The sequence below is a fragment of the Pristiophorus japonicus genome, chromosome 4, assembly GCF_044704955.1.
Source record: "Pristiophorus japonicus isolate sPriJap1 chromosome 4, sPriJap1.hap1, whole genome shotgun sequence".
In the NCBI taxonomy this organism is placed as follows: Eukaryota; Metazoa; Chordata; class Chondrichthyes; family Pristiophoridae; genus Pristiophorus; species Pristiophorus japonicus.
Genome location: NC_091980.1, coordinates 72,180,085 through 72,194,844, shown reverse-complemented (window position 1 = coordinate 72,194,844; position 14,760 = coordinate 72,180,085). Strand labels below are relative to the sequence as shown.

Sequence of the window (14,760 nt, the reverse complement as noted above, 5' to 3'; positions counted from 1 at the left end):
CCTAGAGCTGGAAAGTGTGATTAGGCTGAATAGCCTCTTGGCCGGCATGGACATGATGGGCCGAAATGGCCGCCTTCCATGCTGTAAATTTCTAAGATTCTAGGTTAGGGACTCAGTGTTCTGTGGCGAAGGGCTTACTTCCTGCCTCCAAAGCCTCCATCGTGTCTAGCACTTGAGAATAGAATCATAGAAAGGGTACAGCATTCAGCCTGTACTGGCTCTCCAAGAACACTTCAGCCTGCCCTTTCCCCGTAGCACTGCAATTTTTTCCCTTTAATTACTTATCCAATTCCTTTTTGAAAGCCACGATTGAGTCTGCCTTAACCCCATCCATCAGGCAGTGCATTCCAGATCCTAACCACACGCTGCATGAAAGATTTTCCTCCTGGCTCCTTTGGTTTTTTTGCCAATCACTTTAGTGTCCTCTGGTTCTCAACCCTTCTGCCAATAGGAACAGTTTCTCTCTCTATACTCTGTCTAGACCGCTCATGATTTTGAACACCTCTATCAAATCACCTTCTCTGCTCTAATAAGAACAGCTTCTCCTGTTTATCCACATAATTGAAGTCCCTCTTTCCTGGAATCTTGCTCATAAATCTTTTCTGCGCCCTCTCTAGGGCCTTCACATTCTTCATAAAATGTGGTGCCCATAATTGGACACACTACTCCAGTTGAAGTCGAATCAGTGTTTTATAAAAGTTCATCATACCTTCATTGTTTTTGTACTCCTAAGCCTCTTTTATGAAGCCCAGGATCCTATCTGCTTTTTTAGCTGTTTTCTCAAACTGGCCTGCCGCCTTCAATAATTTGTGCACCGATACCCCCAGGTCTCTCTGTTCATGTACCCACTTTAGGATTGTACCTTTTATATGACCTCGCCTTGTTCTTCCCACCAAAAGGATCAGCTTGACACTATCCAGGATAAAGACGTCTGCTTAGTCAACACTCGGGGTCAATGTATAAGTCTCCTTTAAGAGCATCACCAGTCTTATCTATATCCTATGGGGAGGTAACACATTCAAAATAACTCGCTTGATAAGTGCACCAAGCCCTTTCAAGAGCGATTACACCTGAAACAGCAGCCTGAACCTATTTCTGTCATGCTGATTGACCTGAAGATTTCCTGAATTTTCTATTATTGTAAACCCTCGGAATTAATGTGCTCAACCATCTATATCAGAAGTTCCTAAACATTTTGGTTAAGAGGGTGTCCTGTACGCACCCCCACTTTTTATAAAATGTTATTTTTGCATATTTAATGTTAAGTAGATATAGCTGGTATTGCCGGTGAAGCGGGAGCAAATCTGAGGAATTTGGATCACTGAAAGGTAAACTGCTGGTCTCTTTGCTTGGGATTGGGGATGCAGGACGGGTGCAGGATGATCAATCCTCTGCAGACAGACCCAGAATGGATCGGGTTGTTTGGGGGTGGAACAGACTAATGAATCAATGCATTGCTTTGGAGGCGGTAAAATCAATATTTTGGAGCCTTTACAGCCTTCTGGACTCGACATCAAACCATGACCTCTGTCCCTAATCTTTTCCTGGTTTTTTTCTCTCTCTCCCGCAGCAGCAGTTGATGATTCTGAAGCTCCATTTACACTCTATCTGGACTCCCCTTGTTTCTTAACGTGTTCCATTACCATCTCCTTTTGCCTTGCACCATCCCTTTTGTCTCTTAATCTCTTCTGCCTTCCATCCTATCACAGACTTTCCCTTTTGTTCCTCTCCTCCCCTCCCCCCATTTCCCTGCCCCTACACATGCTTAAAAACCTGTTACATCTCTAACTTTTTCCAATTCTGACGATGGGTCATTGACCTGAAATGTTAACTCTGTTTCTCCCTCCACAGATGCTGCCTGACCTGAGTATTTCCAGAATTTTCTGTTTTTATTTCAGATTCCAGGATCCGCAGTATTTTGCTTTTGTAATAGTTAACGTTTATGGTGTGCAAACATCGACGACCCATGAGCGCGACTGCCATTATTAATTAATTTCTCAAGCAACAAGAAGGTAAAACAAACTTTCCAGAAAAATGGTGAACACTGGACAGTAAAGTAATCTCTAAGGCCGAGTTTCTAAAGGAGAGCTATTTATCTAGTAATCTCCTGACATCTTCGATGCAGGGACAAAAATACAGACACTCCTCCGAGCTACAGAACTCTGGCCAAAAGGCATTTTAAGAAATGTTGTAGCACTCGCCACTGACTTGCTACTGTTGATTTATTTCTCTGGCATGGAGACCACAGAGCTCATGAGCACTTCCAAAAAGACATTTGTCCTGCACAGACATATAGCCGAGAAGACGAACAACTTTTCAATCTAACTTTTTAAAAAAAAAATAGTTCCTGGGATGTGGGCATCGCTGGCAAAGCCAGCATTTATTGCCCTTCCCCAATTGCCCTTGAGAAGGTGCTGGTGAGCTGCCTTATTGAAACGCTGCAGTCCTTGTGGTGAAGGTACTTCCACAGTGCTGTTAGGGAGGGAAGAACAAAAGGAAAAGTCTGATAGTATGACACACACTTAAACTGAGGAGTATTGAACATCCAGTGAATGCCTGATTCTTGGACAAGTCAGAGTCAGGAATCAGCCTGGCAGTTCAGGGAAACACTACTGCGTCATCAATGCAAACATTACCTGTGGTAAAAGAAAGACTTGCATTTATATAGCAGCTTTCCCGATCACTGACATCCCAAAGTGCTTTACAGCCAATTAATACTGTACTTTTGAAGTGGAGTCACTGTTGTAGGAAATGTGACAGCTATTGCGCACAGCAATATGATAACCAGATAATCTGTTTTTAATGATTTTGATTGAGGGATAAATATTGGCCAGGACACCGGGGATAACTCCCCTGCTCTTCTTCGAAATAATGCCATGGGATCTTTTACGTCCACCTGAGAGGGTCTTGGTTTAACGTCTCATCCGAAAGATGGCACTTCTGACAGTTCAGCACTCCATCTGCAGTGGATTGTCAGCCTAGATTTTTGTGCTCAAGTCTCGAGTGGGCAAAATGCACTAGGTACAGCTCTGGTTTTGCCGAGGTGCAGTTACGCTCAAGACTCGGCACAAATTCATTAGCACAAGGACTGAATGTAAAATCTCCCATGTATCAGCGCAATCGAACAGAATTTTGTTGCCGGGGGCTGCTTCAGTCGAATGTACGTTTGAACCAGCGAAGATGATCATGGATACTCGAGCGTAAAGTGGTTATGGGTGCATCTCATAGTTAAAATTACGTGAACTTTAGTACTACATTTGATTCCTCCCAAAATAGTGATAGCTGGGTCGAACTTATGCAGAAATTCCATGCCTATAATAACTTATTTATATAGTGCCTTTAACGTAGTAAAACTTCCCAAGGTGTGTCACAGCAGTGTAATAAGATAAAACAGATAAATTTGACACACAAGAAATGAAGGCAGGTGACCAAAAGCTTGGTTAAAGAGGTAGGTTTAGTGGACAGGATCGGTCCAAGTTAGCATGAATTTATGAAAGGGAAATCATGCTTGACGAATCTTGAATTTTTTGAGGATGTAACTAGCAGAGTGGACAAGGGAGAACCAGTGGATGTGGTGTATATGGACTTTCAAAAGGCTTTTGACAAGGTCCCACACAAGAGATTAGTGTGCAAAATTAAAGCGCATGGTATTGGGGGTAATGTACTGACGTGGATAGAGAACTGGTTGGCAGACAGAAAGCAGAAAGTCGGGATAAACGGGTCCTTTTCAGAACGGCAAGCAGTGACTAATGGAGTGCCGCAGGGCTCAGTGCTGGGACCCCAGCTCTTTACAATATACATTAACGATTTGGATGAGGGAATTGAGTGTAATATCTCCAAGTTTGCAGATGACACTAAACTGGGTGGTGGTGTGAGCTGTGAGGGGGACGCTAAGAGGCTGAAGGGTGACTTGGACAGGTTAGGTGAGTGGGCAAATGCATGGCAGATGCAGTATAATGTGGATAAATATGAGGTTATCCATTTTGGGGGCAAAAACACGGAAGGCAGAATATTATCTGAATGGCGGCAGATTAGGAAAAGACGAGGTGCAACAAGACCTGGGTGTCATGGTTTATCAGTCATTGAAGGTTGGCATGCAGGTACAGCAGGCGGTGAAGAAGGCACATGGTATGTTGGCCTTCATAGCTAGGGGATTTGAGTACAGGAGCAGGGAGGTCTTACTGCAGTTGTACAGGGCCTTAGTGAGGCCTCACCTGAAATACTGTGTTCAGTTTTGGTCTAATTTGAGGAAGGACGTTCTTACTATTGAGGAAGTGCAGCGAAGGTTCACCTGACTAATTCCAGGGATGGCTGGACTGTCATGAAGAGAGACTAGATCAACTGAGCCTTTATTCACTGGAGTTTAGAAAGATGAGAGGGGATCTCATAGAAACGTATAAGATTCTGACGGGACTGGACAGATTAGATGCAGGAAGAATGTTCCCGATGTTGGGGAAGTCCAGAACCAGGGGACATAGTCTTAGGATAAGGGGTAGGCCATTTAGGACTGAGATGAGGAGAAACTTCTTCACTGAGTTGTTAACCTGTGGAATTCCCTGCTGCAGAGTGTTGATGCCAGTTCATTAGATATATTCAAGAGGGAGTTAGAGATGGCCCTTATGGCTAAGGGGATCAAGGGGTATGGAGAGAAAGCAGGAAAGTGGTACTGAGGGAATGATCAGCCATGATCTTATTGAATGGCGGTGCAGGCTCGAATGGCCTACTCCTGCACCTATTTTCTATGTTTTATGGGGTGTCTTAAAGGAGGAAAGAGAGATCGAGAGGGGGAGAGGTTTAGGGAGGGAATTCCAGAGCTTGGGGTCCAAACAGCTGAAGGCACGGCCACCAATGGTTATAACGTGGGATGTTCAAGAGGGCAGACTTTTAGGAGCGCAGACATCTTGGGTTGTGAGGCTTAAAAAGATTACAGAGATGGGGAGGAGCATGACCATAGTGTGATTTGCAAACGAGGATGAGAATTTTGAAATCGGGGCATTGTTTAAACAAGAGCTAATGTAGGTCAGAAAACACTGGTGATGGCTGATCATGACTTGGTGTGAGTTGCGCCACGAGCTGCAGAGTTTTGGATGACCAAGTTTACATAGTGTAGAATGTGGGAGGCCAGCCAGGAGGGGGTAGGAGTAATCAAGTCTAGAGATAAAAAAAGGCATGAATGATGGTTTCAGCAGCAGAAGATTTGAAGCCGGGGCATAGGCGGGTAATGTGGAGGTGGAAAAAGGCGGTTTTAATTATGCCGCGGATATGTGGCTGGAAACTCATTGCAATCTTGGTGTCATATGTGACCCTGAAAACAGTCTTGTTCACCCTCAAATTGATGCTAGGGAGAGGAATTGGGTACGTGGTTAAGGAACGCAGTTTGTGGCGGAGGCCAAAGATAATGGCTTTGGTCTTCCTGATATTTAATTGGAGAAAATTTCTGCTCATCTAGTACTTGACGTCTGACTAGCAATCTGGCAATTTAGATACCAAGCAGGGGTCAAGAGAACTGGTGGAGAGGTAGAGTTGTGCGTCAGCATACATGTGGAAACTGACTCCGTGTTTTCGGATGATGTTGCCAGGGGCAGCATATAGATAAGAAATAAGAGGCCAAGGGCAGATCTTTGGGGAACACCAGAGGTAACAATGCGAGAGTGGGAAGAGAAGCCATTGCAGGAGATTTTCTGGTTACTATTAGATAAGAAAGGAACCATGCAAGTGCAGTCCTACCTAGCTGGACGATGGTGGAGAGGTGTTAGAGGATGGAGTTGTCAACTTGTGTCAAAGGCTGCAGACAGGTCCTGAAGGATGAGGAGGGATAGTTTATCTTTGTCGCACTCAAAGGTGTCATTTGTGACTTTGATGAGAGCCATTTCGGTACTGTGGTAGGGGCGAAAACCAGATTGAAGGGATTCAAACATTGAATTCATGGAAAGATGGTCACGTATTTGGGATGTGACAATACGTTCAAGTACTTTGGACAAGAAAGGGAGGTTGGAGATGGGGTGAGAGCTAGCAAGCAAAGTGGGGTCAAGGGTTGTTTTTTTGAGGAGAGGGATGATAACAGAATTGAAGGAGGGGAATACTACCTGAGGAGAGAACCGTTTAACAATGGGAGCCAAAAAAGGAAGTTGGGTGGTCAGCAATCTAGTGGGAATAGGGTCAAGGCAGCAGGAAGTGGACAAGATGAGCTTGGAGAGATCAAAGAGAAACTATAGAAAGATGTGAGTTTAGGGCTAGGGCAGGTGGGGGCATCTGATGAAGTTTGGCCCTGTAGGCTAGGTGAAGAGAACTTGCAGAGGCAGCTGATCGAATGGTCTCAATCTTTGAGACAAAGAAGTCCATGAGCTCCACATACTTGTTGGAGGTGAGTGTGGTGGAGACAGGGGGAGAGGGGTTTAAGGAGACGGTTACCAGTAGAGAATAGTAAACATAGAAACATAGAAAATAGGTGCAGGAGTAGGCCATTCGGCCCTTCTAGCCTGCACCGCCATTCAATGAGTTCATGGCTGAACAAAAATCACCAGATATTGCCGAAACCCGGGATTGAACCAGGAACATTTAAATCTTCAGCCTTACACTCTCCCAACTGAGCTATTTCGGCCCGGGGGTTATTCTTGAAATCCAGAATGATCTTGGAATACTGAGCAGTTTTTGGAGACAGAATAGGAACTGATAATGTTTTGTGTTTGAGCTAGATCTGGCGCTGAATGGCTAAAGCGATTGTCCGCCACATCCGTTCAAGTCTGCGCCCTTTTGACTTCAGGGAGCAAAGATGAGGGTTGGACCAGGGGGGATCACCAGCGTGGGAGAGAGTGATCTTTTTAATAGGGACTAGGGCATCAAGGGTGGTAGCGAGGGTGTAGTTGAGCAGAGCGGTGGCTGCAGAAATGTCATTGTTAAAAGAGGGCCAACGGTTTGACAGTTTTGAATTGATAAGTGCAATAGTAAGAGTTTGCAGAGTTTTTTTTCCAGGGGCAGATACAGAAAGAAGTCAGTTCATATTGGGAAAGAGGCATGTGGATTGAGAGCAATACAAGGAAATGGTCAGAGATGGCTTTATCTTTGAGTGAGACGGTTGTGGCGGACAATCGCTTTAGCCATTCAGCGCCAGATCTAGCTCAAACACAAAACATTATCAGTTCCTATATATTAATGGTATTTAGCAGTGCAGTCAAGGCCCTATCTAACTGCTGGCCAAGAACAATGAGGTACTCATCAAGGACAGAGAGGCAGTCAGTGCCCGTTGGTTAAGGAGACCTTCGAAATGCTCCTTCCAAGACTGACTTGGGTGTCCTCGACTCCATCCCGCAGCATGCTACCTGCCACCATCTCAGCACAAACCCAGCTCGGCGCAAGGTAGAAAAGACCATCCGTCAGCTGAAGAATAACAAGGCAACTGGTGGTGGTGGAGGAGGAGGAGGAGGAGGAGGAGGGGGGGGGAGGGAGGGAGGGAGTCGAAAGTCAATGTAGCGGTGGAGGCATTCAGGTTCCTTGGACTTGATCCCAGGCCAGCCTTGCCGAATAACAGCATGCAGTTGTTTCTGAACTGGGTCATCCGCTGCAACATGATTAAGTTATTGCGAGTGAGAGTCTCCAACTGGATGTGATTCGCAACGATCAATTTCTTCCATCTCACGTGTAAAATCACAGGTGGTAACGTCTGGCAGGTATGCTCTGCTAAGTGTATCTGCTTGGATCATCTCCCCTTATATGACATTCTCAGCGAATATTTTTGAAGGCTTAATAGCAATCTTTAAGTCTCTTAGGCGTGTTTAGTGGCCTGAGCACGATTGACTCCAATGGACGGTTTCTATTTCAAGATTCACTACAATCCGGTCACCGATGCACGCTTCAAATTTATCACAGGTGAACACATTCGCTCGAAGTTCTTTCTTGATCTGTGCATATCTCGTCTCTGTTGATAATGCTCGATGCATAGATGACGGGTTGTCCATTCTGTATCATTGATGCTCCAAAACCAGATTGAGATGCATCGCATTGTAGAGTAATTTCTTCCTTGAGATTATGATACTTGAGGACTGGCATGCTGGTAACTGCTACTTTAAGTCGTTGCATCGGCAATTCTTGTGATTTTCCCAAGAATCACTCTGCCCTTCTGCATTAAGTCTCTGAGCAGTTTCATTATGTCTGACAGATGCAGGAGAAACTTAGTCAGCTATTGAGCACTTGCTGGATTCCGGCTACATCACTCGGTGACAGCATATCCAAAATAGCTTTAATTTTGGCTGGATCAACACAAAGTCCTCTTCCCATAGCAATATGTCCAATAAAAAGTACTTCATGCCTATGAAGTTTCATTTTGTCCATTCTTAACACCACTCCACGATCATTGCATTGATATATAAAAGCTTCCAGATGTTTACCATGGTCTTGAACTGTTACTTCAAGCATTTCTCCAAAACCAATCATAAAATCAACTGCAATGACCCCCATCCCTTAAAATCCTTCCACTCATGTGTCTTTCGTTGGAACACTTCTGGTGCTGAGATGACCCCAAATGGCATATGCTTCCCACGGTAATGTCCAAAAGGTGTGTGGAATGTGGCTAAATATGATGACTGTTCATCGAGACTCACTTGCCAAAACCCATTGCGAATGTCGAGAATCGTGAAAACGTTAGCATCGTGTAGACGTGTAGCTACATCTTCAATAGTTGGTAGAGCATAATGCTTTCGTTTGACAGCCTTGTTTAAGTGTTTAGGATCTAAGCAGAAGTGCAGTGTGTGCCGTTCTTCTTGGGTACAACTACCATCGAACGGATCCATGAGGTCAGCGTTGTTACAGGTGCAATGATGTCCTGTCTGACCAGACCATCCAGGGCTTCATCAGCTTATCCCTTAAAGCCACTTCAAGTGTCATGTATCCTACATGGCTACTGTTGGTACTATCTTAAGGTGTGCCACCAGGGGGCACAGCAGTGGGAGACTTGTAGGTTACCTGTACAGGTGTGCCTGGCCTAGTATAAAAGGCAGGCCACCAGGTGTGATCCTCACTCTGGAGTTAACTAATAAAGGACTAAGGTCACTACAGTTCAAGTACAACACACTGCCTCGTAGAGTCATTGTTAGAGCATCTAAGGACACAACAACTAGTGATGAGATTACAAACTTTCACGTGGAAATGGCTACCCTTGATACGTTGCAACAGTTCACCGATGGTGATGATTGGGATGCCTTTGCGGAGAGACGAGAACACTTTTTACAGCAAACGACCTGGCAGGAGACGACCCAGCCGCGCTGGCTAATAATCGCCGCGGTATCCTGCTAACCAGTTGTGGGCCCAACGTCAATGGCTGTTGTGTATGTATATACCCTGTACACAATGTACAGTTACATAAGACCTCTGAATGTATCTTCACTGTATACAATGTGCCTATACCACCAGAGGGTGCAACTGGTGGAGACCTAGACGTCACCTGCACACTGCAAGTAACCAAGTATGAAAGGGAGCTCACCTTGCTGTACCCTCATTCAGGAGCTGCAATAAATGGACTAAGGTCACAACAGTTCAAGTGCAATATCTTACCTCGTGGAGTCATTGCTAGAGTGCTTATAGACACAACAATTGGTGACTAGAATACAAATTTCCACGCGTAAAATGGCTAACCTTGGCAACTTCCAACAATTCGCTGATGGGGAAGATTGGGGTGCCTTTGTGGAAAGGCTAGAACACTACTTCATTGTGCACGACCTGGCTGGAGACACACCGACCTGGCTGGCTGATAAGTGCAGAGGTAGCCTGCTCAGCAGTCGTGGGCCCACCGTTCATGGCCTCGTCAGGGACTTGCTAGTCCCAGAGAAGACGACAACCAAAAACGTTCTCTGAGCTCGTATCGCTCATACAGGAACAGCTCAAGCCTAAAGAGAGCATCCTCACAGCCAGACACCGGTTCTACACACACCGAAGCCCAAGAAATCGCAAAATATGCCGCAGACGTGAGACAATGGGCTGCACCGTGTGATTTTGGCGACTTCCTCACCGAAGCACTGAAGGACATCTTTGTTATTGGAATCGGCCACGAGGGTCTCCTCCACAGGCTGCTCTCTGCAGACACAACGGTCACCCTGCAAAAGGCAATTAACTTTAGCCTGGCATTCATGGCCTCGGCCTGCGATTCCAGAAGGATGATGACTCAACCCCAGGACTTTAACCCGGTAAGCACCGTGCACCGAATGGCGCCTTTCAAAGGCAAGGTTGCTACCCCGAGTCCTGCAACCCTGAGTCCGCCGCATGGGGCTAACCAGCCAGCCTCAAGCTGGTGCTGTGGAGGAAATCACAGAGCCCACCAGTGCCGGTACAGAGACTATACTTGCAAAAGCTGCAATACTAAAGGCCACCTCCAGTGAATGTGTAAAAGAAACTTTACTTACCGAGTCGCTGAATAATTGGCCGATCACCCGGGCTCCAGCGCTGATGAAGACGAAGAGAGAGTCCAGGAGGCAGCTCAGCACCAGGGAGAGGTATACGGTGTGTTTACCTGCTCCACCGAGAGTTCCCTGTTGAAATTGGAAGTCGAAATCCATGGTGTTCCAGTCTCAATGGAGGTCGACACGGGCGAGCCAGTCGCTGATGAATCAGGCGGCCTTCGAAAAACTCTTGGACAACCCCGCCAAACAGCCTACAATGCTACCAATCCAGGTGAAGCTGCTCACTTACCCAACGATACCATCCCAGTCGTTGACAGCGTGGATGTCCAGGTGTCCAATGGCGGCACGATACACAAGCTACCTTTGTGGATCATTGCTGGTGACAGTCCAACGCTGCTAGCAAGAAGTTGGATGAAACAAATTCAATTCTGTTGGAGCTGGGAAAGCCTCCAGGCCCCGGCGATCGACGTCCTATGCAGCCCCAAATTTGGATCCATCGCAGCACCTGAAGATCCTACCGTCCAACTCGACTGCATGGCGATGACACAGATCGCACTACCCAATGGCGAGATGATCCAACCCGAACGACCAGATCTCACCTTCCGGGCTCCAGTGACAGGACTCCGAAGGAAGATCGACGCAGAAGGTAAATTCCCAGCTTCCGTGGCAGAACCTGGGGAGAAAAGGATCACCGCAGCCCACCTCGTATGACGCCCGCACCACAAGGTGAAGCACCTGAAATCAAGATGGCCATGACCAGACCACGAGGGGCAGCGCTGAGGGAGCAACACGTGATGCCGAGCAGCGAACCGGATTGGGGTAAAGATTGCAAAGCCCTCTTAAAGGAGATCGGCAACCCAGAACAATTAAAGGGACAGTTCTACTTTTTGTACAGCGATGCCAGTGATACTAATGTAAGAGATGTAATTGACAAATGCAAAATATCTAAATGTGACTTTGAACAGCGAGGCCGGTAGGATACGTGGAAAAGATGTAATTGATGGGTACAAGTATCTAAAGGTAATATTGTACAGTGATGCCGGTAGTATACAGGGAAAAGATGTAATTGACAAATGTGATTTTGTAAAGACAACCAACAATGTCGAGTCGGATGATTGCAATTGGAGCCATTGTAGCATGCATGTAAATGATGTGTGATGCCGGGTTCAACATGTACGCCGACAAAACCAAGGACAACCTTCCATGGGAAGCACCCAGGTCCAGCGGGCTACCCGATCATGTAGCCTGCGCCTCCGGGACCAATGTGATGCTCCAGGGAGTCTGGACACACACAGTGGAAGCATACCCCCAGCAGGGCCAGCGATCAGCGGACGGCACAGGCACCACTACTGGCACCCTGCCCCGATCGGCTCTATCTCTCTGGCCACCAGGGCCAGCACCAGAAGCAAGTGACCAGCACACCCTCCAGCTCTCCCGACGGGACCTGGGATGATCCCACCACTTTTACAGAGCAGCAGGGAGACCCTGCAGCCCTCAAAGGAGGACAGGGAGGCCACACATTCCTGTGGCTCTGCCCACCACTAGGCAATGGCAAAGGCCCTGAGACTTAGCCAGGTGAGCGATCCGAACCCACCCAGCTGTCAGACAAGCTGGACACAGTCTGGTTGCTCTGGAACTAGTATCCCCACCCACCTACACCTACACCCCAGGGACCAGACTGTAATACCACGTATGTACCTTACCTGTAATATCTACTTGTTCTACCATTGCTGAACCCAAACAGTCACCTAACTAATCCCATTCTTCATTCTCTGCACATGTATGCCAATGCAGATTTCGAGCCACACACATGGTCTATGTATGGGAGGGTAAAATGGATGTATATAGCCATGGACACAGATGGATCACACCCAGAACCCACACAACCCCCACTACACCCTCTACCGTCCACTGCTGACCTTTTCCCAATGTCGTGGCAATTAGGACTTGGGGGGTCTATAAGGACAGCTATTCCCAAGCACAGACAAAGTACAAGGGCTTTGGGCACTCAAGTCAAGGGCCAGAGCACACAGTGCAAAGGCCAGTGGCACATGACTTGGGGGGAGTGAGGTTGTGTATGTTAATGTACAGTCACACTGTATACAATATGCCTGTACTACCAGAGGGTGCAACTGGTGCAGACCTAGAGGTCACCTGCACACGGCAGGTAACCAAGTATAAAAGGGAGCTCACCTTGCTGTACCCTCATTCAGGAGCTGCAATAAAAAGGACTACGGTCACAACAGTTCAAGTGCAATACCTTACCTCGTGAAGTCATTATTAGAGTGCTTATAGACACAACAATGGCCTCGTCAGGGACTTGCTGGCACCAGCGAAGACAATGACCAAGTCGTACAAGGAGCTTGTAACTCTGATCCAGGAGCAACTCAGGCCCAAGGAGAGCATCCTCACAGCCAGACACTGGATCTATACCCACCGAGGGTCTGAAGGCCAGGAAGTCGCGAAGTACGCTGCAGACCTCGAGGCTGGCGGCACCGTGCCAGTTCGGCACCCACCTTAACAAAGTGCTGCGGGACATTTTTGTCACTGGAATCGGCCACGAGGGCCTTCTTCACAAGTTACTGTTGGCGGATGCCACAGTCACCCTGCAGAAGGCCATCTCTCTGAGCCAGTCATTCATGACCTCGACCTACGGCTCTCGGCAGATGTCTCACCCTCAGGACTCGAACCCGGCAGGTACTGTGCACCGAGTGGCGCCATTCAGGGGCTGGACTGTAGAGCGTGAATCCTCTCGGAAGAGAGTACAGACCCCAAAGTCCCTTAATTCAGAGTCCGCCGAGGGGGGCTAATCGAGTAGCACCATGCTAACATTGCGGAGGGAATCACAGGGCTCACCAGTGCCGCTTTAAAGACTATATTTGCAAAGGCTGCAGCACAAAGGGACACCTCCAGCGAATGTGTAATAGAAATATGACTCACTGTATCGATGAGGAGTCCGCAGATGGCCATGAATCCAGCGTGGATTATGAATTGTTAGACAGAGAGGCAGCCCAGTCCCAAGGGGAGGTACACAGCATGTTTACCTGCACCATTGAGTGCTCCCCGCTGAAGATGGAAGTCGAGATAGAGGGAAGTCCAGTCTTGATGGAAGTGGACACGGGGGCGAGCTAGTCAGTGATGAATCAAGGAGCCTTTGAGAGGCTATGGGACAATCGGGCTAAACGACCCAAGTTAGCCCCGGTTCAGGCAAAGCTGCGCACCTACACCAATGAAATCATCCCAGTCGTTGGTAGTGTGAATGTAAAAGTACTCTATGATGACGCGGTGCACAAGTTACCTCTCTGGATTGTTGCAGGTGATGGACCAACGCTGCTCGGCAGAAGGTGGATGGAGAAGATCCATTGGAAGTGGGAAGACTGTGCCCCTCCAGTGATCGAAGCCCTTTGCGCTCAGGCAAAATAAGTCCTCACCTGAGAGTGGACCCGACACCGGAGAGCAGTCCAGCATAGTACCCGAGACGCAGATCGCTCAGCACGACTGCGTGGAGATGATCTAGCTGAGAAGACCCGAACTCCGGAGGAAGAAAATCGCATCCAGAAGCGACTCGCCAACTGCGGAGGCAGAACTCTGGGAGAAGCAGATCACCGCAGTTGACATCGTGGACGAAGGAAAGATGGCGCCCGAACCACAAGGTGATGCGCTGAAGACAAAGATGGCTGCAGCCAGACCATGAGGTGCAGCACTGATGGAGCAACACGTGGCACCAAACGGAGAAGCGGATTGGGGTAAAGCAAGCAAGGCTCTCTTAAAGGAGGCCAGCAACCCACCACAATTAAAGGGACAGTTCCACACATTTAAGCAATGTAACAGTAATTGTAATCTGGAGACAAAAGGTGCAACGGATTCTGTAAAATGTATAACTCACAATCAGAATTTATGTAACCAGTGAGGAAAAGTCGCGCGATTATGTACAATGTGTAATTGATGATCTGAACTGTGCAGATGCAACCAGCAAGGATAAGTCGCACGATCGTGATCGGACCCCTAGAGTGTCCATCATAAGCAAGGAAAAGCTGTGCGCTGCAGCATTCCCCCTGCACGCAACCAATGCAGCGGGCAGACACCCATCAGGTGCACACAGCTCCAGTATGCTACCCAATGCTGTAGCATGTGTCCCAGGGACCAGAGTCAGGCACCACACACGAGCTGCGAAGTAAGTGACCTCAGCAGGGCAACGGCAACAGTAGTGATACCATGCCCTGGGTCGGCTCCATCTCTCAGGCAACCAATGGCCCCAACGGCCACAAGCCTGAAGGAGCAGACTGCACCATGGCTATACCCTTAGATGTAGGATCACCCACCACTGTTCTCCCAGAGGAAACAAGCATCAGCCGGGATTTCAAACCAAGCG

The 14,760-nt window shown here is 47.6% G+C and overlaps 1 non-coding gene across 1 annotated transcript; it reads right to left on the bottom strand.

The window, feature by feature from the left end:
* Positions 1-6,528: 6,528 nt before the first annotated feature.
* trnaf-gaa (transfer RNA phenylalanine (anticodon GAA)) lies at positions 6,529-6,601 on the bottom strand. Its single transcript has one exon. It is a non-coding gene; the product is annotated as a tRNA-Phe (tRNA).
* Between the last annotated feature and the right edge of the window lie 8,159 nt (positions 6,602-14,760).